This window comes from Haliaeetus leucocephalus, unplaced genomic scaffold (assembly GCF_000737465.1).
Source record: "Haliaeetus leucocephalus isolate CR32 unplaced genomic scaffold, Haliaeetus_leucocephalus-4.0 Scaffold646, whole genome shotgun sequence".
NCBI classification, from domain to species: domain Eukaryota; kingdom Metazoa; phylum Chordata; class Aves; order Accipitriformes; family Accipitridae; genus Haliaeetus; species Haliaeetus leucocephalus.
The window spans coordinates 2,786,600-2,790,981 of NW_010973082.1; positions in this window are offsets into that span (position 1 = coordinate 2,786,600).

Below are 4,382 nucleotides of genomic sequence, written 5' to 3' on the forward strand. Positions count from 1 at the left end.
GGCGGAGCGGTCCTGTAAGGGAGGTAGCGCGGCTTCGAGCCGCCCGCCGAGCTCGTAGGCACACAAAAAAAGAGCTTCCCCCCCCCCAAAAAAATAATTTAAAAATATAAAAAAGATGAAGAGGGGGGGAGCACCTCCTGCCCCGCCCGCTTCTCCCGCCCCCGGGCATCCACGCTGCGAGGGGTGAGCGGGGGGGACGCTTCTGCCCCGGCAGGGAGGCGGTGGGGGGGTGTTCACTATTCGTGAAGGAAATAAAATAATTATATTGGGGAGGGGGGAGAGAGATTTTGAATTTTTTTGCCCCCTTCTCTCGGCATCGCGGAGCGGTTACGGAGTTGCCAGGACCTTATCAAAGGGAAGCGATCGGCAGCCGCCGCTCCGCCGCCTTAAAGGGGCAGGCGCTCCCTTCCGCGCCGCTCCGCGCCCCTCCGCGCACCCCACCGCGGGCCGCCGCGGAACCTCGCTGCCTCTGCCCCTCGGCCGGCCGAAGGACTGCAGGGCGGGAGGTTACCGCCAGGCGTCAAAACTTCGCGAAAAGTTTTCATCTCAGGGAGATAAACGGGGCGGGTCCCCATATTCTTTTTTTTTTTTTTTTTTTAAAAAAAAAATCCGAAGGCATGTTTTTTGCTCTGCATGCTAATTAAACAATATCTGATTGCATTGTAACTGGCACATCAGCAAAACTCCGTCCGCAGTTGTGTTCACATCTTCCCTCCCCATCTGTTAAATATTAAACAGACACGGAATGGAGGTTGTTTTTTTTTTTAACTTCGTGCAAAAGGTTTTAATTAGGGGTTGGCCCCCAAACCTGTCCTCCAGATCCAAGGCGCCTCCTGCCCTCCTCCCCGTCCTGCTCCGAGGCTGGACGTGGGGGGCTCGGTGGTTCCCTCCTGGCCCGGCCGGTGGGAGCCCACCTTGGCTGGGCTTTGCCCCCCGCCTTGTCATCACCCACCGCAGCCCTCCGACTCCATTTCCCTCTTCCCGGAGCGCAACAAACGTTCCCGAGCTTTGTCTGCAGGCACAGAGCTCAGAAGTGGGTGGTAGAGCAGGCTGGAGGGTAACGCCGGAGTAGGGTGAGCTTTTGAAGTCAAGCTCTGCTTTAGTTTTATCATTATTATCATTAGTAATTCCTAGATTTCAAGTCTTTCTAGGGGCCCCGAATGGATTCCCTCTACCGTATCCCTAAGCAGAGACTTTGGGATCAAGCTCCAGTCTTGAAAACGTTTCTACACGTAAGCAGAAGACCCCGTGTCCCAGTCCTCAAGCCCCCGGGCAGGGACCCCCGCGGGCACTACCACCTAAGGAGACCCATGTCTCCCTGCACCCAGGCTCGCTGCTGGGCTCAGCACCCCACAATCCCCCTTTTCTTGGGAAAAACCTTTGGAAAACGAGCCCGCTTCCCCTCGATTGCTGGTCCTGCTGTACGCGTGCCTACGGGGCCGGGAAGGTGATGGCAGCTGGGCATGGAAGTGCAGGCAGCACACATGGCAATGCCTCTGGCAAAAAAAAAGAAAAAAGGCACCTTCCCTTTTTGGTGTGCCCCAACATCATTTATGGCATCTCCTGGGAAATGCAACAGCGAAGTGCAGCCCGTCATGGGACCAGCCCTTCTCCCCATGCCCGCACCCCACGGGGGCTCACACACTGCTCTGTTCCCCCAGTCCACCTCGGAGCCCACCCCAGCCACCAAAACCACCCGCAGCCCCAAGAAATGGGGCAGAGACGGACCCTGCTCCCACCACCGAGGTTCGTCCCCGTCAGCCTCACCCGGCTCCCTCCCGCCCGGCCATCCACCCCCCCGCGTCTCCGCAGCGAGGGGGGACCCCGCGGTGAAACCCCAAGAGAACGACGGGGCTCACGGGGACCCCAGCAGCGGGCACGCCGGGGAGACACCAACTCTGGTCCTGGGGACTTCACCCCATCCTAAACGGGAGGACAGAAACCAGAGTCGCGGCCGTAAACCCACGCCTCTCCCTTCCCACCCAAGCCGCCTTCTCCACGCGCGCCGTTGGGAAAAAAGCAACCGGTTTGCGACGTCGCTAAAACACGGTGCTTTTCTTCGCCCCGCGCTGAAGAGCTCCCCGGTTCTTCCTCTCCTCTAGGTCCTGCTCAAACCACCATCTCCACCGAGATTACAAGCAAAACACCGTGTGTCGCGGTGGCCCTGGACGTGGCATCCTTTGAAGCTGCAATTTCATCAGCTCTGGGGTGGCTGAATCCATCCGAGAGCTACACGCAGCAGCGAGGACCTGACCGTGGGTGTTACGAAGTGCCTGGACTGGGCTAATAATATAAAATAACATGTGGGTGAATTTGTTGTTGCTGCCCAATTACGCATTTTTCGGGCCTGGGAATGGCTACCATTGGGCACGGAAAGCAAACTTTCTGCCAAACCCACGAGCCGAGCAGTAAAAGCCATTTCTAGGCACAACAAGCAGTTACGAATTATTAAAATTACTAATATTTTTTGCTGATGATGATGCCAAGTATCGACATGGCGCTATGCCAGACGCTACTGAGCCATACAAAACGATCTTTTCCCGGGAGAATGAACAGCCCATGTCCCCTGGGCCCCTTGCGACGGTGACAGCGAGAACACCTCCAGCCCAGGACCTCCAACCATCTGAAGCTGATTGCTACTTACATCTGGAACTTGCTTTTGAAACGATGTTGGCATAAAATGCTCTCTGAGTCCCATTGACTACTCTAGCACGGAAAATTAAGCCATTATAATGGAGGCTAAAAACCTTGGACTTTTCCACTTTGGAAGAAAATCTCATTAAGTATCATTCATTGTGTTTCATAAAAATGTCATTTAACCAACTCGTTTTCCCCAGGTCTCGTTGCGCAATAATACTGCCCTGCACTGGTGCCCTGGGAGCGCACCAAGCAAATCGAGTAACTCAGCCAGGTACTTAATTTACCGCATTATTTGGGACCACGCGTGCAGAAGAGCAGCCCACCCAAAGACCTGTCTAGCCCACCATCCTCTTTATGACAGTCACCAAAAAGGGATACTTTGGGAACAAAATCAGAGGAGGGCAAGCCCCTGGGGACGTGGCTTTGTCTGGAAGTGCCCGTGGAGCAGTTTGTCCTCCCCAAAGCTGCGGTGGCCCCGTTCATTTTCTGCATGTCCAGTCAGGGAGTCTATTTTCTCCTCCTGCCGACGGGGAAGAGTCACGTAGTGCCTGAGATTTGAAAGTAATCCGATGAACTAGGCAGGCGGTGGCAGGTACAAGAAGGTCTTCCAGAGTTTTCTTCATCTTTATCAGTTTCTGGAAGTCCTTGTTCGTAGATCTACAGGGAATCTCTGTGTTCAGGTAGCAGCTGCAGTCATCAAGAAAGCAGAGTATCTTTGAATTTCCTTCTGATTTTCCAGTCTAAACTTGAATCTGAATTCCCAGGCTGAACAGAAGGAAAATTAACTATTTATGTTTTATTTGTGAGCCCTTCTGCATTTTAGATAAAAAGTCAGTAAATGTGTAAGAAAATGACTGCAAAAAGCTGTATAAAGTAGCGTCACCCAGCCGTGCTAATGCCCTCATGGTGCCACTGCAAAGGCGGGACGCATCCTCTCCTTGCTGGCTGCTGCTCTACATCACGTACCCAGGCAGCGCAAAGAAGCTTGAAGTCAGATTGTGGCACCAAAAAGGAATCATTTTAGATGAAAAGAGTCAGTTCACTGTGAAGCTACATAATAACGAGAAATGAAATTTTTTTTTTTTTTTTTTGGTGAGAGCTTTTTTAGAGCAGGTAGTAAAAAAAAGTAGGAAAGAAAAAAGCAGTGGGAGCCACTAAGGACTCGAGTGCGGGTCTAAGAGCATCGCTGGCGGATGTGCCAGGCCGCACTCACTGGGCTCGTCATGCAAAACCCCGTCTCGTCCTAACTGCGCCCAGCTTAACCTGGCTCCCTCCCTGCCTTCTCTGCCCACAAGGCAGATATTTTGCTGGTGTCTTGCTCCAAAAGAGAGGTCTCCAGGTTGTTGCCTTCCTGCAAAAAAACTAGGTCAAACGCCAGGAATGTCAAGGCTCTGAGGACTACCCCAGGGCTCTTCGGTTCGTCCCTATCTGTGGCCTTGTGGAGAGGACGGCGGTACGAGGAGCACAATCGAATCTAACAGCCTCAGCAAATAATAGCAACGCCTGAATTTTAGATTGCGCTCTTCGTGAACGACAAGTCCTATACCAGAGGTCAACGCTGGCGTCCTTCGCTGCGCGCAGGGAGGCCGGGGAAGCACCTTCCTTACAGACAACACCAAAGCCGTGACGAAGCCAAGAGATGCCGCCCGGACCCCGGGCAGCCCCCACTGCTGCTGCCTGACACGGATTTTACTACTGCAACTCCAAAGGGCTTCCCCTGCTAAAACCCGTGGTAAGATCAC